This window comes from Aotus nancymaae, unplaced genomic scaffold (genome assembly GCF_030222135.1).
Source record: "Aotus nancymaae isolate 86718 unplaced genomic scaffold, 86718_ANA_hifiasm-v0.15.2.pri h1tg000079l, whole genome shotgun sequence".
In the NCBI taxonomy this organism is placed as follows: domain Eukaryota; kingdom Metazoa; phylum Chordata; class Mammalia; order Primates; family Aotidae; genus Aotus; species Aotus nancymaae.
The window spans coordinates 17,920,068-17,945,313 of NW_026988494.1; the positions used below are offsets into that span (position 1 = coordinate 17,920,068).

The window sequence follows — 25,246 nt, forward strand, 5'->3', positions numbered from 1 at the left end:
AAAAAAAAAATAGCCAGGCATGGTGGCACACACCTATAGTCCCTGCTAGTTGGAAGGCTGAGGTAGGAAGGTGGAGGCTGCAGAGAGCCAAGATCATGACACTGCATGCCAGCCTGGGTGACAGAGGGAGACTGTCTCAAAAAAAAAAAAAAAAAAAAAAAGTATGAACCAACGTAAGCCTTGTGCAGAAAGCTGGAGTAAATGACCTAGAGAAAAGTTGCCAAGTGGAAACGGAGAGAAAGCAGCCTGTCCTTGGGGCACAGTTGAGTTACGTGAATGCCCTAGTCCATTGGGGCACAACCTCTGAACTGAGATGCTGGAACCAGCACCTTGGCAGTGCCAGCTATGGGAGGCCAGGGGTGGCTCTACCTTACTGCTCCCTGAGGGATTACTGCCAGGGTCAGTTAACGGTGCTCCACTGCTTCCATCCTATATAACCATAGTGCAACATCCAAACCAGGAACTAGGTCTAATGTGTGTTTACCATTCCGTTTTATCATATGTGCTAGAATGGGGAAACTAGGTGAGGAATACTTCAGACCTTTACAACTTTCTATAAATCCATAATTATTTACAAATAAAAAGTTAAAAAAGGAAAGGCTGCTCAGCTCCACAAAGCCTATCGCTGCCATATCCGCCTCCCTGTATGCTTTATCCAAACCTACCTCTCTTGTGACAGCCAATTGGGTCTACGGAAACAAACAAGCGATTGGGAGGCAGGAACCCTGGTTTCCACCCAGAGGCTTGCATTTCCTTCACTAGAAGGGCAGGACAGCCATTACTCAAGGGCCTTTAACTTTTAAGATTTATAGATAAAAACTGTGGATAAAAGTGAAATGCTTATTTGACTGATAAAGATACTTAAACTAGTAGGAGCCACAACCCAATGGCAATCAATCAGAAACAAAAATAAACCATTTCTAAAACCATCACGTAATTTAATAGAAAAAAGCTCCATCCTTTACCAAACTTCAAACTACTCATCTAAAAGATATGAGTATAGCAATACATAACAGACAAAGTACTTGGCTCACTCTTTTGCAGCTAAAAGTTATCAAAGTTCTGGTCATTCCAGGAGTGGAAAAAATGACAACAAAATCTTTAGACAACCATCAGTTTGACAAACATTTACTCAGTACCTATGTTAAGTGCCAAGTCTCATTCAAGATCTTAAATATCTATATTTATATGACTCTATATCTACCCACATATCTCTATCTATACATACATATGTATATACGTAGCTAAAGACAGGTAAAGCTCATGATATGAAGATAAATAAGATGGAGTTCTTCACCTTAAGGAGTCTGAAGTATAGTGGAGGAAGCAGATCCATGAAAGGATAAATAAATCAATGAACTAACCGCTAGGACAGAGGAACAAAAGGGGTGAAGGGGACACAAACAAGGAACATTCTACCTAACCTAGCACATTCAGAAATAGCTTTCTGCATGAGAAGACACCTCAGCTAGGTCTTGGAGGAGGTTAGCCAAAAAGAGAGGATAAAAGAGGACTGGGCACGGTGGCTCAAACCTGTAATCCCAGAACTTTGGGAGGATGAGGAGGGCAGATCACTTCAGCCCAGGATTTCAAGACCAGCCTGGCCAACATGGTGAAATCCTGCCTCTACTAAAACTAGAAAAATTAGCCGGGTGTAGTGGTAGGTGCCTGTAGTCCCAGCTACTTTGGAGGCTGAGGCAGGAGAATTGCTTGAACCTGCAAGGCAGAGGTTGCAGTGAGCTGAGATTGTGCCACTACACTCCAGTCTGGGCGACAGAGCTAGATTTCCTTTCAAAAATAAATAAAATAAATAAATAAACAATAAAAGAGTCTTTCTGGTAGAAATAACTAAGTGACATAGGCTTGGAAGTGACATTGTGCATGAGAACCACGCAGGCAGGTCAGGGTAGCTGGAGTATGGGGTGCTAAGCTGTAGTAGCAGGGTCAGGCTGTAGAAAACCAGAATTGCCACTAAATTTAGGTAGGAGATTATGAGCATGGCCTTGGATAAGTTAAGCTAAAGTGCCTCTAAGGCATCCAAGCTGAGACGGTGACTAAGCAAGTCAAAGAAAAGGAGAGCTATAGGCTAGAGGCGTAGATTCAGGGCCATTGGCATATTGATAGGAATCAAACCATGAGACTGAGAAAACCGAATGGGAATAAAAGGTGGCGCTCAATCCACAGGAACTCCAACATCAAACGGCCAGGAAGAGGAAATGATCCTGCAAAGCAGCTGGAGAAGGAACTTCTGGAGAGGACCCATATTATTGTGAACTTGGAACCTAAGGTTTTACCTGAGTGGGTTTGACCCAGGCATTTCCAGTGTATCCAGCACTTACTGAGGTAGTCTGGCTAATTCTGAATGCCACATACCCAAGTCATGTTCGCCAAATTAGCTGATATTTGGGCCTCCATCTGCCCAAATACCATTTCCCAACTTGTTCAGGACTGCAAAAGAAATAAAAAAGCAAGCAGCCCCTGACATTCAGAAGCTTGCCTGACACTCATGACAAGGTCATGTTATTCCACTATTAGACATAAATCATTTCAAAGAAAACCAGCTTCACACAAGGTCACTCTGAGACCATGATAAAAAGAGACAAAATAAGGCCACTACATAATTTTGTCTAAACAAAGACAAAAACAAGGTCAGCATGTCACCCACAAAATACCAAGCACCCCCTTCTCTTCACCAAAGTGAATGCTTCTTTACTAATTACAACTTTATCCTCCTTCTAGCCCCCCATAAATAAGATTTACTGAAATACTAATCTGAGAATTACACTCTTTTTGAGCAGATCCAATCTAGAGCAAATATCTCCTTCCTTGGAACTACCCCCAATCATCCAACCAAGACCCTAATTTGTATGATAGGTTCTCTCTAACATCCTCGTAGTAGTATACCTCACGGCTTTCCATGATGTGTATTCTCCTTTGCAGCAAGAAGTAATAAACCCAGCATGTCCAACTACAGAGTGTTCCTAACAGTCTCTGGCTGGAGAAAACTGACAAACTCAGATGTAGAAGAAAAATATATTGAGCCCCTAGATGCCCCTTAACATCAAGGTCAGGACGGTAGTTATCTCTTGGGATGGACAAAGTGGGATGTGACTGGGGAAGGGCACACAGCCTTCAGAAGCTCTATGGGGAATGGTTGTTAATGTTAAGATTCTATTAAACTAAATAGTGACTACATGGAGCTGTCATTCACACAATTTTTAAGACTCAAATTTTGAAAAATATACTTTTAAAAAGAAGAATTCAGCGGACAGCGATGTCAGATGCTGCTGAGCAATCAAGTAACGTGAGAACTGCAATAAAGTCCGGTGAGTTGAGCAACACAGGGGTCAACGGTAACTTAAATGCTTTTTTGGTGAGCTGTTGAGTATGAAAGAATCGTGAATTAAAGACAAAGTGGGAAGGAAATGGAGACAATGAATATGCAGAATTTTTTCCAGAAGTTCAACTGCATAGCAGAAGAGTAAGAGTGAGTAAGCAGTAGTTGAAAGAGTGTGTATCAGGGAGAAGCCTGGGGCATTTGTGCAACTGACCAGGCCTCGGGCCTTGACCACTACAGGCCATCAGCTCTGCCTCCTGGCTCCTGGAATCCTGCTCAAGGCTGGTAGCAAACAAGTAGGAGCTAAATCAAGAAATTCTTGTCTCCTGTTTCACTTGACTTTAAGGTTTAGGCTCTTAGTAACATTTCATTAATCATTACTACAACCCCTTCCCCATTACTAATAAATATCAAGTATATTTATCAAATATTTATCAATATCAAAATATCAGTGAATGAAAAAGTGGTAAGGAAAAACGTGTATTCATTAAAACCCCAAATACACATACACACACACACGCACGCACGCACACAGATACCAAAATCCATGTATGCACCAGTCCCTTATATAAAATGGTGCAGCATTTGTATAGAACTTAAGCACATCCTCTTGTATACTTTAAATCATCTCTATATTATTTATAATAACCTAACACAATGTGAGACTATGTAAATAGCTATTATACTGTACAGTTAATTTGTTTAAATTTTTAATGAATTATTTTTTATATTTTAAAAAAATATTCTCAGCCCAATGCAGTGGCTCAAACCTGTAATCCGAACACTTTGGGAGGCTGAGGTGGGCAGATTGCCTGAGCTCAAGAGTTTGAGTCTAGCCTGGGAAATATGGTGAAACTCCATCTCTACTTAAAATACAAAATAATTAGCCAGGCATGGTGGTACGTGCCTGTAATTCCATCTGCTCGGAGGCTGAGACATGAGAATTGCTTGAACCTGGGAGGCAGAGTTTGCAGTGACCCAGGATTGCACCACTGCACTCCACCATGGGCAACAGAGTGAGACTCTGGCTCAAAAAAAAAAAATATATTGAATCCATTCAGTATCTGTGAATGTGTACACAAACATACACACACACACAAGTACTGACTGTATATATGAGTCTGTATGTATATGTAATTTTATAGTATCTACAACTCTTTTGTTAACATAGGTAATAGATTTTGCATTTATAACTTAGTTTCTACATGTATAAATTATACTCATGACAAGTAAACTTTATTAGAATTCAGTTGCTAAACTCTTACTTCCAAAAAAATTTAAAACCAACAGCACAGCAGAAAAAAGTAAACTGCGCATTGGGCACAGTGGATCTCACTTGTAGTCCCAGTTATTCAAATGGCTGAGGCTGGAGGATTGTTTGAACCCAAGAAGTCAGGGCTATGGTGAGCTATGATTGTGCCACTGCACTCCAGCCTGGACAACAGAGCAAGACCTTATCTCACAGAAGAATAGAAAAGGAAAAAGTTGATTGTCCACAAAGTTAGTAAGACTTTACATCTCACATCACAGACTTTCTAATGAGAAAGAAATTGGTGGGGAGAAAAGAGTCACATGAAATGAGCAACAGATGTTTTGTTCAACACATCTATTTTCCTGCAATCTGGAGTTACTGCCTCTAGCCCCACTGTCCTGAACCTACAGGGGGTTCTCTGCCTCTCCCCACAGAAACTCACATCATGTAACCAATACCAGCTGATCTTTAAGCCTGGCACTCAAGTATGAACTCCTAAGACTGTGAACCAGTAGTTTCTTGGTAAAGCTTCCATTTCCTATTAAAAGGAAACATCATGATGATTAAGAAAAAAATTAAAACCTTAGACTAATTCTAAGGAGCCTAAAATTCTTCAGAGACAAAACTAAATCCTCATGACATTCCATCCAGGGAGGCAGGTATCTATTATCCTTATTTTAGAGATGAAAACACTGAAATCCCAGAAGCACAAGCTTCCTAGATGAATGTAAAATGATCAATCTGCTTGAATTTTCAGTCATATCCCCACATAATTTAAAAAGTCAATGTAGGTCAAATGGGATGGACATTAATTTTGCCATTCCTGTGAGACATATTCTGGACTGGTAAAGAAACTGCAGGCCAGGAGGCAGAACACCCAGCTCGGCCTTAGCTGGAGCCACAGCTTTGAGTGGATCACTTCAAGTTCCCTTATTTAGAAAGTAAAACCAAAATGTACAATTCAACAGCATCTCCATGTCTTGTTTCCAACACCACTGCTTACCAACTAAATAACCTTGGAAAATCACTGAACTTCTTTGGGTCTCAGCTTTGCAGGTGCAAGGAAAATGGAGATAGAATCTTACGACTTCAAGCCAGCAGCCCTGAAAGCCTCACCTCTTCAGAGTAAAGCCAAGGTGAAATGTTCTATCAACTGTGACTTCCATGGAACAACAGAACTTTGATGTTTACAAGCCAATTCAACTTGGCTTTCATGTCCCCAGTCTGCATGGAGAAGACCACCCATCATAGCCTGTTCTGGTCTACTCACTGCAATCCAGTAATTCCTTTCAGCCAGATGCAGGCATTATGCTATCAGTCACTGCCCAGTCTGAGCTCAATGCCTTTCCAGCAGATAGGGCCTCTGGATTTCTCCTGCCTGCTCCTTCCGTTCTTGCTGGATGCTGGGCTCCTGGAAGAGAAAAGAGCAGCCTGGCCCCTCTGAATCTCTCTACTTCCTGCCTGCTACTTTAGTTTTTCTTTCCCATTCTTAGGAAAATAGTCCTGACATCACATCCTGCATCAATGCTATGGTGTACTGTAAATCTATGGTCGATCAGTCTTGGCTAGCAGGAAAGCACAGAGCCTTTGTTACCGTTTCCTTCTTTCTGTCTCTCAACAAATCTAGCTTTTGAAAATAAAAAAAAAAAAAATGTTTGCACAGTATTGTCTCACTCTGGACCTTAAAACAAACTCTCATTTAGATCCTGGAAGCGCAGCAGTCACAGCGTCTTTATCCAGGCCATACCCACCCTCCTCCCAAAATAACGAATATCCCTGTTTCAATGGATGCAAAGCTACAAGGCAGTGAAGAACAATTAGTGGTGACTGGGGATGAGGACATACCTGCCCAGTATTTTCAAAAACATGAGCCACATTAAAAAGCCTCTTTTGTCTGTCTTCTCTTTTCTATTCCCTTAAACATCTCTCTGCTTTAGGTTCTGATCACTACAAAAGAGCTCTCTAACCAGATTTCCCACTCCAAATCCTCACCACAGCTGCCATTATAGTTTTACTAAACCACAGCTTCAATCATGGTTTTCAAAAATAAAGACCTGAAAAGTCCTAAAGCTGATCCTCCAAGTCTCTCGAATAAGGCCCTCTCCCTGCCCTCGAGCCTTGCCTCCTGCCATATTCCAATCACAGGAGCGCTCAGATAGCAGAAGATGCCCAAAGAGATGGTGAGCTCTTCCTCTTCAGATTCACATGTTCAAGCTGGTTATCCCTTGGCAGAGAAGGTGTAGAGAGCGAGGTGTCACCTAAAATGCTAGATTGAGGGTCATCTACACCAAGGGAAATGCTGACATATACCCCCCTTCTCTGTATTACAGTTGAACTAGAAAATAAGCTGCTTATCCATTGGACTCAGCATTTTCCAAATGCCATACATCCCATCGACTTGTCATCCTTGCCTAAAACAGTCTTCTCTTCTTCTTCCTTCCCAACTTTTAAGTTTTCCTTTTCTAAATCCTACTTCTTCAAGATTCATCTTAAACATTAAATATCAAGCTTTTCATGAAGCTTTTTTTTTCTACTGTATATCCTATCCTGTTTAAAGTACTTTGAGGTTTTATTTTTCATTTTATTTAGAGACTAGGTCTCCCTCTGTCACCCAGACTGGAGTGTGGTGACACTGTTACAGCTCACTACAGCCTCAAACTCCTGGGATCAAGCAATCCTCTCACCTCGGTCTCCTCAGTAACTAGGCCAATATAGGCACATACCACCACACCCAGCTAATTTTTTTTTTTTTTTTTTTTTTGGGTAGAGATGGGGTCTTGCTATGTTGCTCAGGCTAGTCTCAAACTCCTGGCCTCAAGTGAGCCTCCTGCCTTGGCCTCCCAAAGCATTAGAATTACAGTCACGAGCCACCATGGCTGGTCCCTTCCCTGTTTTTAATTTATCCTTTTCCGAGTCCTACTCCTCCAAGACTTATCAATATCAAATTGTTCATGAATATTTTCTTTACTAGTGTATCTTCTACCCTGCTTGGTCTTTAAGCATTATAGGTTTACCTTTCTATGGCTCATATATCATATATTTTTGATCATATCTTTTTATGTACTTCATATCCTCTTAACAGGCTGTAACCTCTTTGAGAGCAGGAATGGCTCTTGCTCTTTCTGTATATCAATAGCATAGAGAACACAGATAACACTTAGTTTCACTATGTTGAGCTCCCAATGATCCCAATGATCATAATGCTTGTTGCTGTAGGCATAGAGAAGAGCTTTTTACAGTTCTTTTTCTTCAAAATAGATGCAGTCTAATTGGGGAAAATTAACAGATATATGGGAAATGAAGCTTAGATAGGACTTTTTAAAAGCATCAAATGATAAGTTTAAACCATGAGGGGAAAAAAAAAGAGAATCTTTACTATTACACCAAAATAATCTCCCCAGACTTTTTGGCATGCCTCTCCAAACCTTTCCCCCATGCCAAAGCAATTGTTTTGAGGTACTCAGATGCAGCATTTGGTCTTATTTCCTTTCAAAGGTCTAAATTTAAAATAAGCATATTAAAAATATATCATATTCAGTGATGTGTGAAAAATAGAATAATGTTTGAAAAAATGTTTGATGTTAGCAAGTTCATAGTTCGATGTTATATTATGCTGCATATGAGGCTGGGCATGGTGGTTCACATCTATAATTCGAGCATTTTGGGAAACCAAGGCAGGTGGATCACTTGAGGCCAGGAGTTCGAGACCAGTGTGGTCAATATGGTGAAACCTTGTCTCTACCAAAAAATATACAAATTAGCCGGGTGTGGTGGTGGGCACCTGTAGTACCAGCTACGAGGCAGGAAAATCACTCAAACCCAGGAGGCGGGTTTGAGTGAGCCGAGATCCCACCACTGCACTCCAGCCTGAGCGACAGAGTGAGACTCCGTTTCAACCAAAAAGAAAAAAGCTGCAGAAGAGGAGTAATTTCATAAGGAAGCAGATTCCTGGGGAATCAAACACCCATCCCTTGCATTGCTGTAGATGGTGGTGTGCAAATGGGGAAAACACACCAATCATGACCCTGCAGGTGCCATTCAGCCAGGGGCCAGGAAAAGTTAAATGAAATCCACCAAGAACTATTTCTTAGCAGGACTAAAAGTAGATGGGAATCAAAAACCAAATCAGAAATGGAAAAGCCCCAAGTGACCTAAACTCTCTCACACATGTCTAAAATGCTCAGAGAATGACAGTTTAAAGAGGCATAAAAATGCCTGGAAGAAATAAAATAATCATCATAAGCAATTTATTAGGACTAATCTTGCATTTGGCAATATTTTTTCCTCAGGTCAAGTGGGGAGTTTGTAATCCAAACAGCCTTGGTGATTATAAAAATATATTTTGCGTCTGTCCATTGCATTTCACAGTATTTCTTCCCAGAAGCAGCTTCAAATCTCTGACCACTGCCGAAATGTATGTAGTGGCTGACACCACCAAAAGATGTTGCCAGTTTGAAGTAAATAAAAAGACGGAGTTAGCAGTGAGGATCAGGGAGTATTTGGAAAGAACAGCAAAGGCTTAGAACCATCTGTGCTGAGAGAAAGAATGCATGAAGAAACAGATTCCTAATACATTTAAACATTTTAAACCTATTTCCAAATTATCATCCCTGTGCCTGCTACCCACATTTGAAAGAAACTACAACAGTTGAAAAAAAAAAAATAGAAAAGAAACTTTTTTTTTCTGGAATAAATAACAAGTTTAATTTTATGGAATCTGGTTCTGTAGAAGCCTGAAAATTTTAAAGTATTCTCCTAGCACCTCAAAGAAGGATTCATCCAAGATACCTCTTAAACTATTTATAAAACTAAAGGCTCAAGATAACTTAGTCATTTACAACATCTATTCCAAAAGAGCAGTAAAAAATGAGTTAAAGGTTGATGATTATTTTAAAAGGATTTCGCCGTAAGGGGTGATTTATCAGTTGAACTCTCCTGATTGGAGGGTTTAGAAAAAACACTTATATAAACTAGTTCTCAAAATCACTAGTTCAATTAAATGTCCATTAATAACAATACAATTTTAAACACTTAAAATCATTTAAACAATGATTAATCAACTCAGATTAAAAGTGAAAGGTAAGATTTTGTTTGTAACAACTCAGACAATCACAATGATCCGACAAATTTTTAGAAATTAAAAATGAAATATGATTCTGACTATAAAATGAATTGAACCCATGCGTTTCATCTGATGCAATACTCCATATTTATTAGCAAGCTATAGAAGTAAAAAAAATCACATGATCTTATCAATTGATGCCAAAAAACATTTGAAAAATTTCAACATCCATTCATAATTTAAAACTCTGAGAAAAGCAGTAATAGAGGGAATTTCCTCCACTTAATAAGAAGTATCTACAATAAACCTATAACTAACATTATACTTAATGGCGAAATACTAAATACATTCCCTTAAGACTGGGAACAAAGCAAGGATGTTAATTTTCACAACTTTTGATATATCTAGTACTGGAAGTTCTAGCCAATGCAAGTGAAGAAAAAGAAAAGGCATACAGATTAGAAAGGAAGAAGTAAAATTGTCCATTTCCACAGAAGACCATCATCTACGTAGGCAATCCCAAGTAATCTACAAAAAACTCCTAGAATAAGTGAGTTCAGCAGGAACACTCAATTGCATAAGGTAAACTATGGTCTTTGAGTGATAATGTAAAATGTAGATTCATCAATTTAACAAATATATCACTGTGGTTGGGAATGCTCATAAAGGGGAAGCTACACATGTGTAAGGGCAGTGGGTATAAGGGACATCTCTGTACTTTCTTCATTTTTCTCTGAACTTAAAACTCTTCTAAAAAATGTTAAAGTCAATTGCATTTCCACACCTTACCAATTAACACATGGACACTGAAATTAAAAATAGAAGAGCATTTATAATCACTGAAAAAATGTAAATACTTAGGTATAAATCTAACAAGACATGTACATGCCTTATATGTGAAAACTACATGACACAGATGAAAGAATTTGAAAATCTAAATAAATGGATGCATGGATTGGAAAACGTCATCATAGGTTAGATGACTCAACAGGAAATATATAAATTCCCTTCAAATTGATACATAAATTTAACTCCTATAAAAATCTCAGCACGATTGTTTTATACATATAGAGATTATTATAAAATTTACACGAGAAAGCAAAAGATCTGTTATCAGCAAATAATTTCAAAAAGATCAAGTCGGGGAAATGAGTCTACTAATTTCAAGAATTATTATACAACTACAGCAATCAAGACTGGCAAAGGTACCAGCAGAAGGACAGATATTCAGACCAATGAAACAGAATAGAGAACCCAGAAACAGGTACAGCTGATCCACTCAACTGCTTTTTCATAAAGGTACAGTAGTAAATCAATGAGGGATAAACAGCCTTTTCCACAAATGGTGCTGGGTTCTGGAGCAAGTGAATATCCAATCTGAGAAACAAAAATAAAATCCTAAATCCCCCTCCAACCAACTGAACAGACCCCTCTTGGCCAAGGGGACCCCAGAGAAACCTTAAAAATCTGAGTTCCTCGCCATGACAGCATGGGAGGTCAGACACACCTCGGTGTGCCCCTTCCTTATTAACCTTTAAGCAGAATTATTTCCTAATAAGTAAGCAGAAACTAGCTCTGGAAAACAAGAAATGGATAATTTGTTCATTTATCACCTTTAGCCTATCATTTGATGCTGTAACCACACTCTCCCCTCTCTTCACAGTTTTGATGTGATAGCTCACCAGCTCCACAATGCATCCCCTCCTAAAATCTAAATCTCTAAGCCAGTTTTGGCTGACTCACAGAGGGTGCACAGTAAATGGTCTTCATGGCCTCAGAGGGCTGAAAACTCCACCTTCAATTGTGGTAAGGGTGCCAGTTTTTTTAAGCATGTGAACCATGAAGAGGCATAAATCTCAACTGCTCATTTCTCCTTTCATATTCACATATTATTAAATATGTACACTTAACCAATCCACTCAGTATGAATTTCTGTTCTCTTTACACCTCACTCAAATTGTCTGTTTTTAGCTTCTGCCAGAAGCTACCCTTCCAAGCCTACAGGATGGGAAGCCTGAAGGCTGCAACCCTTTATGCAAAATAAAGCTCCCCTTTCCAGATTTATGAACCGAGTGATGCTTCAGTTGACAAATCCATAAGCAAGCAAAAGAAAAAGGAACCTCAACCTAAGTCTCACGCCTCACGTGAAAATTAAAATGGATCCCAGATTTAAATGTAAGATGTTAAACTTATAAAACTTTCAGGAAAAAATATAGGACAAAATCTTTGAGATCTAACACTAGACAAAGTGCTGTTTGACTTGATACCAAAAGCATTAACTATCAAAAGACAAATTAATAAACTGGACTTCATTAATACCTTTTGCTCTGCAAAAGATTCTTGTTAAGATAATGAAAATATAAGCTATGGACTGGCGAAAATATTTGCCAACTACTTATCTAACAAAGGTCTAGCACCTTTGTCAGATACAAAGAACACTTGGCCAGGTGCAGTGACTCACACCTCTAATCCCAGTGTTTTGGGAGGCTGAGGCAGAAGGATGCTTGAGGACAGGAGTTCAAGACAGGCCTGGGCAACAAAGCAAGATGCTGTTGCTTTAAAAAAAAAAAAAAAAAGAGCCATGCATGGTGGCATTTCCTGTAGTCCCAGCTACTTGAAAGGCTGAGGCAGGAAGATTGCTTGAGCCCAGGAGCTGGAGGCTACAGTGAGCTATGACCATACTCCAGCCTGTGTGACAGAGCAAGGTCCTGTCTCAGAAAAAAAAAAAGAAAGAAAGAAAGAAAGAAAAAAGAAAAACCCTCAAAATTCAATACAAAAAAATAAAAGCTATGTAATTAGAAAATGAGAAGAAGACATGAACAGACATTTCATTTCACTGTGATAGAAAATCAGCCAAGAGGCCAAGGCAGTGATGCAGGCAAAAGATAATGGTATCTGAAATGAGAATGGGGGCAAGAAAAGTGAAGAGAAGTGAATGAACTTGACCTTATGTTGAATGCAGGATTGAAGGGCTGGGTAATTTGCATGGAGAAGTGAGGAGGAGGAGGCCTTCAGGATAACATGAGCCAACATTAGGTGCATAAAGTTTTAGTTTCCTGAACTGAAGGAGACTAGGGGAGGTTTGGCTAGGAGAAAACAACAGTGAGTTGTACTTTGGGCAAGACAAGTTGGAGATGGCTCGAAGATCGGTGGAAACAGCAGCATTTGTGGGCTTCACTCTGCACACCTGGGTCAGCGTTATAAAGTAGGTCTCCTACCCTTGTTCCCTTGCTTCCTAGATGTCCCCACACAGACTGTCTCCTCATTGAGCCTACCAAGGTCAATCTTGCCTCCGGGCTCATTTATGTCCCTTTGCTCTGCCTGGACCACTCATCCTGAGATGTTGGCCCTCCTGGCTTCTTCTCTTCTGTTGGGTGTCAGCTGAGATGTTTTCTCCTAAAAGACTGTGTGCTGGGCATACAGGAGAAACCAGAACGTCACACCAGACACTCTGTATCTCATTTTGCTTCATTTTCTTTTTATAATTATTTTTAGTGCATATATTTCACATGTGCAGCTTGATGTTTGGATATACATATACCAAGTGAAATGATTACTACAGTCAAGCAAATTAACATACCACACAGAGTCACTGGGTTGTGTGTGTGGTTAAGAATCCCTAAAATCAACTCCCTTAGCAAACTTCTAGTATACAATACAGTATTATCAACTGTAGTCCTCATGTACATTAGATATCCAAGTTTGCTCATTCTACATAACTGCAAGTGTGTACCTTCTGACCTTCATAGAAATAAAATATCTGAAATTAATCTTATTAATGTTCTTATTGTCTGCCTTCTCTCCAAGAAAGTTAAGTCCATTAGAACAGGGATCCTCCATGTCCTATATTCTACTGTAACCTCTGTCCTCAGCACAGGGCCTGGCATATAGAAGGCACTGAAAAAGTCCATTTCTGACTGAAAGGGAATTTAAAGCAAAGCTTCTTCATAACTCATGAATATCAGGAGAACTGTTAATGAGGAGAACTGTTAAGTAGAAAATTGCCCTCTTAAAAAATGCCAAGCAATATAATGCAACCGAGACTGAACTGATAATGTATACTTTCTAGACTAAAGGAGGTGGCAGTCCCACTGAATACTACACCATCAGGCTGCAGTGAAAGTATGCACAGTGACATGTGACACAGCAGTAATCATCCTTGAGAAAAAGATGGAAACAACTGACACTAGAAATGTTGGCCATGACGACTGTGACTTCCCAACACCTTCCAGAGGTGATGTTCCGCTATACCCCCTGCTGAGGGGACAGTCCTGGGCTATTAAACACAGATGGCCAGTGACATGACCTTGGAGGGAGGGGAATACCAGGGGAGATACCTCTGAGGTAGCCTGGAAAGAAAGTTCTGCCCGAGAGGAGTGGGGATGAGTAGCTGGCCCTATTAGACTCCTCCCTCTTGAAAGAAGGAATATTGAGAGAACTAGTCGACTAGATGGTGGAGGTTACACAAAGACACACAGAGAGTAGCAGAGACACCAAAGACTAAAGATCATGAATTCCTATCATTCCAGTTCTCGCTAATCCTGAAAACAATGGCCATTCCCATGACATTCCTGCCTCTCCCATGTGTGTGTTACAATACTCCAGTCCCTCACATTATTTGGAAATTGATTCCTCACTACCAAAATAGTCTAATGACCTAAATATGTGACCAGAACATCATGTCCTTTCCAGTTAATTATGCCCCTTCTATCTGTTGAATGATCATGCAGATGTTAAATAGGTTATTAAAAAGACTGCATGGTAACTTAGAAAACAGTATTTATGCTTTAGTGTTACCTGGGTCAGGACTATAAAGCAAGTCTTCTACACCCTTCCTCCCCTTGCTCCCTGGATTCCTACCCCATGGACTTACTGTATGGATACAAAAGTGACTAAAGTTTGAGTTCACAGTTTCTGACACACAGTATCTGCTTATAAATACTTGTTTTGAATAAATGCTTACACTGCGATGATAACTAAGCAGGCACTCTTATGCATGAGGGAGAGACTGGAAGGAAAAGCACATAAGGAATCATTTCAAAGGTCTTAATGTGGCAGGCCAGGTTGTTTGTAATCTGATCTTTACTTCCTTCTCCTGCCTCAACTCTCAGCTCTCAAGTTTTAGATTCTAGGCTTCAGCCACACTGCTGTATGCTGAGGATTTCTCAACGTGTCACGTTCTCTTCTTGCCTGGAGAGCTTTGTTCATCCTGTTCCCTTTGCCTAGGAAGACTTTTCTCTCCCTCCACCCAATCATCTTTCTCCCTTTGCTGGAATAATCCCCATCCATCCTTCAGCATCAGCATGAATGTCACCTGCCAGGAAGGCTCATGTGAGCTCAGGTTAAATGCCCCAAGGTAGCACTCCTCCACCAATCTATCACTGCCTGTTCTCTCAACACTCTCCAAGCCCCTACACTGTCCCCAGACTGCAGGTCATTTAAAGAAAGAATTATGTCTTAACTATCACCTCCACTGTAAATTATGCTCATGTTTCTCTGGGTGATAATTTTTTTTTGAGATGGAGTCTTGCTCTATTACCCAGGATGGGGTGCAGGGGCATGATCACGACTCATTGTAACCTTTGCCTCCCAGGTTCAAGTGATTCTCCCACCTCAGCCTCCCAAGTAGCTGGAACCACAAGCATGCTCCACTATGCCTGGCTAATTTTTTTATTTTTAGTAGAGATGGGAATTCACCACATTGGCCAGGCTCCTCTTGAGCTCCTGACTTCAGGTGATCCAACCTGCCTTGGCCTCCCAAAGTGCTGGGATTACAGGTGTGAGCCACTGTGCCTAGCCTGGCTGACAGATTCTTTATTAAATAATTTTTATATCGTTACTTTGGCTTTTGTAAGCTTTGAATGTTTATCTTTTTTTTAAATTGCATTTTAGGTTTTGGGGTACATGTGAAGAACATGCAAGATTGTTGCATAGGTACACACGTGGCAGTGTGATCTGCTGCCTTCCTCCTCTTCACCTATATCTGGCATTTCTCCCCGTGCTACCTCTCCCCAACTCCCCACCCACTGCTGTCCCTCCCCTGTTTCCCCCCAACAGACCCCAGTGTGTAGTGCTCCCCTCCCTGTGTCCTTGTGTTCTCATTGTTCAACACCTGCCTATGAGTGAGAACATGTGTTTGATTTTGTGTTCTTGTGAATAAACATGTATTTTGGAATAAAAGAGTAATTCTTCAATGTTTCCATTTTCCTATTCTTAAAATAAGTGTGTGCAATGGAAGAATAAAGGGCCACCATTAAAAAACTCCCTGTAGGTTCATGTCAAATATTGCTCTTGGCAGTTCTTACTTGAATCTCGTAATATTTGACAGAAAAGGTCTTCAGTTATCAACAAATACTGGAACAGAGGCAAGATATGTTTATACAAAAGAAGAGAAAACTTTGGCATGGGTAGATCTTATGATTAAAAAATATTCTCTAACCAAGGAGATTGTCTAGTTCTTGATGGTAGAAAAAAGAATATTTATATGACAAGGAATTGTTTTCCCAATGCTTTCTTCTGTGAGCTACTTGATTTAGATAAAATTTCATTCCAAGTACTAAAGAAAGAAGAGAAACAGCACAACGAACACGAACACACACACACACACACACACACACACACACACACACACACACACATATATATATACACACAGTTATTATTCACTGAAGCCTATTAGTTAAGCCCAAAGGAAAGCCACTGAAATTCCCTATAAAGAAAACACTGTCAGTCAAACCAGGACTGTGTCACTTAAGCCATAATAAGAAGGGAAGAATGTTCATTTCACAGAAGACTGACACAGTGTTACCAGCAAAGGAATCATTAAATATTTTAAACAAGAGTCTCCATAGTGGGGTTCCTTGTGACAGTCTCCCAGTCCCAGAGCCCTCGGTCTATTTTTCTCCTTTCCTCCACAAGTGCCTGCTGCCCCCACTCTTTTCAATCACCCAGGTTCTGAGTGACACCCTGTGAAATCTTAATGGAGTTACAGAGACAAGAGACGATGATTAATTTTTATGGGGGAGTTTTTAGAATCTGTGTAGTGGAGCAAAACACATTTGTCTTGTAGTAGGAAGGTAAATAGGCAGCCACTTCTGCCAGTCATCTCTTCATTATCTCATCATTTTTATTAATTTACCTATCCAAAGCCTCTTTATTCATTCGATTTTATTAGGATAGCAGTTATGCAAAACACAACAAGAAGAAAACATAATTTCTAAATTGTTTTAATGGCATAAAATGGCTCTAAAGCAGTTGCATTAACTTTATAAAATTAACATTGTAAGTGTTTTAAGAAGCTCTTCCCTAGATTCCAACTGTTTCCTGGTAAATGCAATTGGGTTTTCATTTATAATGAAATATCAGAGAGTTATGAGCTATCAACAGGCAGAGAGCATGGTGTAGACAAAGCAACCAGCAATAAGACTCAATTTAAACTATATGAAACCCAAGTCAGAACTTTGGAAGCAGTCACTTACATATGCAAAATATAACCCAGATTATTATTGAATTGTAATTATAAATAGTAGGCTCATGGGGTTTTTAGAATCCCCAGATGTTCTCATTTTCAGCACTTTATATAATCTGCAAAGTCTAATCTGGATAGCTCAGAGAAATGATCACGTCGTCCTCCCCCATCCTACACTCAAGGTTCAGTGTATGTTTGCAAATTGTTTACCAAAATGAAATGCAGTCCTTTGCAGGAAAGTGTTAACACAGCACACCTGAGGCTATCCTCAGGAAGTCCTGCAAGATCGGCCATTGACAGATGTCTGGGAACTGGACTTGTAAAAAGTTCTCTAGACATACATAAAGAGTTCTCAACGGATAAGGTTGTTTTGCTGTGCCTAGACTGTAGAAACTGTGATTTACAGTGAACCTCTACTTTCTTTCTGAGAGCCTGGTATTTAGTAGGGGTTGCTAGACAGAGAATGCCTACATGATCATCTCTCTTAATATAAAACTAACCTCTCAATGTCCAACGGGCTTCCATGGGCAGAAACTGCACACATGTGACTGCATTTTTCCCAATTGAGGAAGGTACATTCTCTAGGAAGCCTTTCATACAGAATCACAGGAAGCTGCACAGGAATTCCTCCAGACTACACCCATGCCCTTTTCCTTAGTGATCCTGCTCTGCATTCTTGCTATTTCACTGCAATTAATAGTAACTTTAAGTGCAACTAAAGGCTGATCCTGAGTCCTACTAATGAATCATCCAAAGTGTAGATGGCCTTGGGGATCCCTAAAACAAGGCCAAAAACAAAATATGACCTCTTACTGGTAAATCATTAGCATTTGTTTAATTTTTCTAAACAGGAAAAGAGGGTGCCAGTATTAAATTCTGCCTAATCAATTTAGAGTTTTAGGACAGAGACATAAAGATGCGTGTACTTTCTTCACAAAATACACTGTAACTCAATGCTGCTAATGTAATGGGTTTTCTATTGTAGAGACATAACTTTTTTTTTTTTTTTTTTTTTTTTTTTTTTTTTTTTTTAACAAGTTGTTTTGCTGCTCTTTAGTTTATGGGAAAAGAATAGTTTGGTGACCACAAGGACATGGCTGTCAAACTACAGATCTAGACAGAGCCTGAATAATAAATCTGTTCCTTGCCAGAGGCAACTAAATAAAACCGAGCAGACAGCTTGAATATGTGTTACCACCACTGAGACCACAATTGTATTTCTCCAATTCAATCTTTGGGAAATATCATTTAATAGAACTAATCTCTACGATTTAAAAATATAAATGTAGTTTAAGACACTGGAAAAAAATCATCATTAAATAACTATTATTGAAATATTTAATATATTCAACTGAAACAGATGTTTAAAATAAGAATGTGAAATTTTAATTTTTTCTGTAATGGTGAAGGGAAAAGCTAAGAATTTTTTTAACTACTTGAAAAATATATTAAAAGAAACCAAAGATAACTCCAAATAGATATGCACCTGATTGAATGAACCTTTTGCTTTTTAACCTCTCTGATGTTCAGAATTCTAGAGAAGATCTGAAACTGGCTTATCCAACTATTTTGTTATAATTTTTATAGTAATTCGGAACAGGGCCCCATAGCTATGCTGAGCTTAGTTATGCTAAATTCCAGGGGCGAGTTAATAAACCTCTAGTAGCTAAAAGTTTAAATGATTCTTTTGTCGAGTTGTAACTACATCATTGGTCCAATCTTCATTTACCTTGCTGGTAAACAGACATCGTCATCCTCCAAATAAAAGCTGTGTATCCAAGATACAAAAAAAGTCTCCAGAGAAGACAACAAAGAAAGAGGCTATCATTTACAGACGAGACATCGGAAGCTTTTTCTTTCAAAAAGATGAGCTTTCAAAGACAGAGGGTAACCAGGGGAGAATTCAGTCAGTCCATCCTTTCAGACATTTTTTTATTTTCAATAACATCGCTCCAAAGACCAGGATAAACCACAACGATGCAGCAACTCCCGGGAGTTGCTCTGAAGCACAGTGAAGCCACTCCATGTCACCCTGGAAGCTAGAAAATACTTTTTTCTCCAATAAAACTGTTAAAATCCGATCTCTGGACTTGACCTAGTCTTGTCTGTCACCAGGAAGGCCTGTTCATAGCAGTTAGGTGGCTGCCATACTTAATATGTCTTGCTCTAGTGACATGGTGAATGTCATTGTGGTTGAACAAAGATGAAATGAATGAAATCCCACAAAAGGGATTATTTTTCTATAGAACAATTCATGTTTAATTGAAGATTTAAATTCATAGATAAGACTTTCATGAAAAATGAGATGGGGCAAATTTTCCTGCAGACTTATCTTGGGAAAGCCGCCCCTCGCCTATGACTTTTTTCTTTGATAATAACTGATGCAGAGAAAGCATATTCCTGTCATGGATTTCTGTCAGATGAATGAGTGGATGGCAAGTGTCCTGATAGCAAGGACTCTGTCTTACATTTTTCTTCCTCCTCAACGCCTAGCATGGTGCTTCAAACATAATAGGCTTTCGATAACAGTTTCTGGGTCAATGAGTCAGTGTGCTGAAAAGATAAAGTAGTAAAACAACAAGGGAGAAAAAGCTTTAAAGAAAGAAATGGTTCAAGCAAAACTGTAGTAAGTTTTTCCTCCCAAGTCTCCAGGCAGCTAAAGTTGGAAGACTCTAAGAAGAGCTGGCAAGAAAAGGAGGTATGTGTGTGTCTGTGTATGTGTGTGAGATACGGTATGTATAATGTATATATACACGTATTTTTCTAAAACAGCAAAACAACACACAAAAAATAAACAAAGCTCACCATCTACAAATTGCATGTATAGTTATAGCATATGATTCCTCCACAAATAGCCCAAGAAAATTTAGGACCTACGGTTGCCATTGCATTAGGTGAAATCATAATAGTACTTTTCACTTAAAACAAGTAACAAGTTTTACAAGGAAACAAGACTCAATATATTTTACATACTTAATTCAACTGCACAAATAGATGTATATAGATAAAGTCAGCAGAGCATCTTTTTAGTATACTTTGCCCAATGTCTACATGTACTGATATTTATCTGTCAAGTATATCAATATACAAAACATGATTGTGTTTTTGTAAATAAGTTGAACATGGCTTTCATATATGCCTAGAGGGTTATGATTCAATATTAAGGCTTTTATTTTCCCTTAACCAAAATGGCAAGGAAATCCCCATTTGTCAATCTTATTCTTACTATAATAATCAAATTAAGTGGAAATTAACCTCTGTAGAATATTAAGGACTTTGTGATCATGGACCTCAATAGAACCATTGAAATAACTATGCCTCACCACTCTTCAATGAAACAGGAAAGTATGATTAAGAATTAAGGATGGGACACAAAACTAACTTGAATTTTCTTTAACCAATATGGCATCAAATCACTTAGAAAATAAATACTTGGAATAGCATCTGATAATCCACAGCCACATACACTCTCCCAGCACAGTATTTTCATAAATATTGCTCCATCCCCCTATCCAATCATTCTTGGGAATATTTGAAACGTAGAGTAAGAATTCTTGTTGCTACTGGCACAGAAATGCAATGAACAAAAACTAACCTATACAAAAACCCTCCAAACTCAGATGAAACCTAAAAAAACAAACACAATTCTCTTTGCAAAGAGTTTGAATCTAAACCAAGCTGAGGTCCTGCTGCCACCACAACTGAGTTCCCTGGATCACTGTCACAGAAGGTTCGAGGTGCAGAATGATCCTATGGCTTCACAGTATCTCTTGAATGTCAAGATGCTCTTCCCAGAGGGAGCTGAGTAATTTTCTAGAAACATCTTATGAGAAATTACCAGTGCCTCACAGTAGACTCACCCGGGATTTCTACACCCAATAATTTAACAAACACAAAGTGATATCCTGAGTCTTTCCAGCAAGAAAAAAAAGGCCAGGACACAAAGGATTCCATGACACCAAATGCAAAAATGCAAGCACTGTTTTGTTAAGTCTGCTACTCCCTTCCTGGTCTTTTTGAGGTGTAACGTGACACACACCCAAGTAAGAGGCAAGTAAAATCTCTAACAGCTCATCTATGGTCCAAGCCTGATCACTAACTGGAATCAGAAAGCATTTAAGTGTTATGTGAATAACATGGTTTGGCTGAATCCTCACCCAAATCTCATCTTGAATTGTAGCTCTCCACTGGGGAAGAGACCAGGTGGGAGATAACTGAATCATGGGGGACAGTTTCCCCCGTACGGTTTTCATGGTAATGAGTAAGTCTCCTGAGATCTATCTAGTGGTTTTATAAGGGGTTTCCACTTTCACCTAGCTCTCATTTTTTTGCTCTTGCCTGTCACCATGTAAGATGTGCCTTTAGCCTTTCATCATGATTGTAAGGCCTCCACAGCCACGCAGAACTGAGTCCACTAAATCTCCTTCTTTATAAATCACACAGTCACATAAAGGTATGTCTTTATTAGCAGTGTGAGAACAGACTAATACAAGAGAATACAGTAAAGTATATTCTAGAGACTTTCATTTATATCAAGAATTATAATTAAAAATGGGAAAAAGGAGATGGATCACTGATTTGTAAAATAAATTCTTGACTAGTAAGTAATACTGAGAAATGAAAGAAAAAGTAACGTTTATATAAAAGGTGATGAGGACCAGATGGCTACTGCCAGACCCTGAGGAACTTGGGTGTGTTGCCAGGGGGCTGGTAGTTACGGATGGGAAAGACGGGAGAGCAACTGCCATTTTCCTACGTTTCTACCATATCCCAGGCTTTGTATTAAATAAATTCACACAAATGATGTAATACTGCTCACATTAACTCTGAGGTTGAAAGTCTGGAAATGTCAAGCTGAAAGTAGACTATTATTGGATCTAGTATTAAATGTCTCAACTAAATATTGAATTTGGATTATATTTCAGCCAAACACTAATCATTAAAGAGAGAAGAGGCAACTTGCCCATTTCAGTCTAAGTGGAATTTTCCTCAGTGATACCAAATCTGAATTCCAATGATTCTGGCACTTTTGTCTAATGCTTAATACATATTGAAAATAAAGTTAGACACTAAAAATGCTTAATATCAAAAATTAAGTTAGATACTAAGTCTAAAGAATAAAGCTATCTTATCACAAATTCCAATGTCAAATATCAAACCAACCATGACTCTCAACTCATGATTCACATGAGACTAAAAAACAGGTTACTTTTTAAATACAACTCAAAAGCTCATTGCTGTAGTTTTTCTCATTTTTAAAAAACATTTTATGAAATATATTATTTACATGAAACTAAATAGGTTATTTTTCAATATATTCCAAAAAGTCACTGCTGTTTTTCTCAAATATTATTTTTAAAACACGTTTTATGAAATACGTTAAAACTTTACACGTGTAAATATACTTTTACATACATGGATTTATTTTAACTTTCATCAAGCACATAATTTTAAAATCAAATGGTACTGTAAGATTGACTTTAAAATAGCAGTCTTTTGCCCTTTCCAACCTCCCTGAGTCCAAATGGCCAAAGGCAATCACTTTCAACTCTTTTAGCTGTTTTCTTTAGTACTTATCTTCTTATTTTAGGTAATAGTCTTCAACTGCCACGCTTATCCTTTTATTTTGAGATAGGGCCTTGCCCTTTTGCCCTTCTGGAGTACAGTGGTACAATCACAGCTCACTGCAGCTTCCACCTCCCAGGCTCAAACAATCCTCCTGCCTCAGCCTCCCAAGTAGCTGGGACTACAGGTGCATGCCACCACACCTGGTACTTTTAAAATTGTTTTGTAGAGATGATGTCTATGTCACCCATACTCGTCTCAAACTCCTGGCCTCAAGTAGTCCTCCTGCCTCAGCCTCACAAAGTGCTGGGATTACAGGCATGAGCCATCAACAGTAGCTGCTTATCCATTTTTTAACAATGACTGGTGTTCCACCGTGGAAGATGACGATTTAGTTCTCTTACCTCTTAAACACACTTCTCCTCTCCATCCCCTCCCCACAACAATCCCATCAATGTAACTATTACAACTTTTGGCAACAATGATACTACTTATATAACAGTATTTTGTCTTCTTAAATATTGTTCATAAATAAGCCCAATGATATACTGTAGTTATAGTTGTTTTCTTATACAATTTTTTTCCCTTGCTGTTAATAACTGCTTCGGTTTTTCATTTGGTTGACTTCTCTATGTATCTAACATTAATTTTCCCCACACTCTAACACAGAACTAGAAAACTCATAGATAAACAGTTAGGTAATTTTTCCAGTTTGTTTTGTTTGGTTCCTGAGGCCATCCTTCCTGGCCTCTTCGCCCTCTGGTCCAGTCCAGAAATGTGGTTCTCCATGCCTGACACAGGTGATGTCCAGGGGTCACCCTGAAACTTCCCCTTTCTTCCCATTAGGAAATTTCCTTCATTTTTCCCAATTTCCTACATTTTTTTTTTGCATATTCACTCATTTTGATAGAGTACCTTCTCCAGAAACTTCCCAAGAAAGGGTGCAGAGGAGGTCAATTTTTGGGACCTTTCATTTCCATCTGAAAACATCCCTGTTCTACCCTTGGATTTGGCTGACAGTCTGACCAGTTAACGACTTCTGACTGGTGATGATGTTCCCTCAGATTCGGAAGGTACAGCTCTCTGTCTTCTAGGTTCCACTGTTGCTGTTGAGAAGTCAGACGGTAGCCTGTTTGCTGAGCCTCTGTATGTGACCTACCTTTTCTGTTAAACATTTTTGGGAGATTTTTTTGTTTTGTTTTTAATTCAGACTTCAACAGATGTGTCCTGAAGTTGATCTTTTTTTTATTGTTGTTCATTCATTATGCTGGGCACTTAATGTGCTCTTTCCATATGGAAATTTGTATTCTTCAATTCTGGAAAAGTGTTTTATATCATTTTTCTACAGTTGTCTCTTCTGCATTTTCTTCATTCTCTTTCTGAAACTTTGTTTTTTTAGGTTTTTAAGAGATGGAGTCTTGTTATGTTGCCTAGGCTGGCCTCAAACTCCTGAGCTCAAGCAATTCTCCCACCTCAGCTTCTCGAGTAGCCAGGACCACAGGTGTGCAGCACTGCACTTGGCTGTGAAACTCATTAGATCATCAGATTTTGAACTTCCTAAAAGGAACCTCTTGCATCCTCCCTTTTTCCCATATTTTACATCTCTGCGTTTTCATTCTACTTTCTGGGCAATTTCATCCACAGTCCAACTCCTCACTGAATTATTCATTTCTGCAATTACACTTCTAATTTCCAAGCCCTCTTTCAGGGATGCAATATCTTTTCTAGTGTCTCAGAGAATATCACATAAAGGTTTTTAAAGTTTTTTCCTTCCCTCCTTTTTCCCCTATTTCCTCTGAGACTTTTTTCCTACTTTGTTTTGGTCTCATTCCTTCATGTTGATTACAATCTTCAAATTTGTGGTAATCCTTGACTGTCCACCCTGAGACCTAAAACTGTGCACTTAAGTGATGTCACTGGGTGGGGACCCAACCATTTTATGGCGTGGGGGAGCTTCATGTCTTTAACTGGTCTTTCTCAGATGTGAATCCTCTAATCCTCGGATGGTGGAAGATAAGCCCCATTGTCAGAGTTCTGGGTGCTCAGAATAAAGATCGCATTTCTCGAGAATGTTTTACTCCTACTCTCCACAATGTTTTGCAGAATGTTTTACCCCTACTCTCATTTGTATCTGCTCCTTCCAAGTCCAAAGCTTCTGGAAAACATACCTGCCAGGGTATCTGTCCAGACACGTGGTGGGAATGGGCTTGGAAGACTTATTCCAGCATCCCAGCAATCACTACTTTTGGCCTCACCCTTCACATCTGTCTTCTGGCAGAGTTCGTGGTTCTGAAACCGTGCCCCAGGGTTAGAAAAGTTATTATCCAGCAAAATTTCACGAGTTTGTTTTGCACAACAGAGAAGAAAAAAACAGCTGGAGAAGCAAAGAGTGTGTTACAATTCCCTTATTTACAACAAAGTCGGCTGACAGGCTCACACCGGCTGAGCTGGAACCAACAAAGCTGACTGGAGTCTGTGTAGAAAAGACTTATTCAGTGATGAGTGACCTTTGACCTCAGAGGGCCAGAAACTCCACCTCCAGATCATGCTCATGCCACCATT

General features: G+C 39.2%; 1 protein-coding gene across 11 annotated transcripts in view; it reads right to left on the bottom strand.

Annotated features, from left to right (window-relative positions):
• CSGALNACT1 (chondroitin sulfate N-acetylgalactosaminyltransferase 1) overlaps positions 1-25,246 on the bottom strand; it is a 359,476-nt gene that overhangs the window by 130,776 nt on the left and 203,454 nt on the right. Inside the window, exon 1 of one of the 11 annotated variants that reach the window (XM_064368813.1) lies at positions 5,860-5,877. The exons of the other annotated variants lie outside the window; for them this stretch is intronic. The gene's annotated coding sequence lies outside the window, so the exon portion shown is untranslated. Of the gene's footprint in view, positions 1-5,859; positions 5,878-25,246 lie in introns of those variants that run through there. 11 annotated transcript variants of the gene reach the window in all.